The sequence below is a fragment of the Rhincodon typus genome, chromosome 3 (genome assembly GCF_021869965.1).
Source record: "Rhincodon typus isolate 14 chromosome 3, sRhiTyp1.1, whole genome shotgun sequence".
NCBI lineage: Eukaryota > Metazoa > Chordata > Chondrichthyes > Orectolobiformes > Rhincodontidae > Rhincodon > Rhincodon typus.
This window is the reverse complement of record NC_063334.1, coordinates 38,353,381-38,353,822: the sequence shown is the minus strand read 5'-3', so window position 1 is coordinate 38,353,822 and position 442 is coordinate 38,353,381.

Here is a 442-nt window from a genome sequence, read left to right as displayed (position 1 = left end):
ATCTCTGAGCTGGGAGGCTCAGGTTCAAGTGCCACTGCTTTACACGTGTGTCAACAGGCAGCTGAACAGGTTGAAAAAATATCTATGCAGTGTTAGGCTTTTGGAAAGGTAGGATGACAAGGGCCATTTAGGTAGGGATTGTGTGTCAGGAGTTGGAATGTTAAATAGATAAGGGATTAAGGTGTCAGATGGATTTGGAACCAGGTGGCAAGAGGATGAGCAGATAATCAATGTAGTGTTTTAGGTGCATTGGGCTGGGTAGGATATATTGACTCCTGCAGAGATGGGGAATGTGGTTGTTGGGTCCGGGGTGAGGATCTTGTGTCCAGAGGCAGGGAAAGTGACTTCAGGTGCTGAAATGGGGGGTGGGGGGGAAATGGGCAGAACATGTCCGTATAGGGGGAAGCATCTCTAGCAGCAAAGGAAGGGGCAGGGGGTTGTA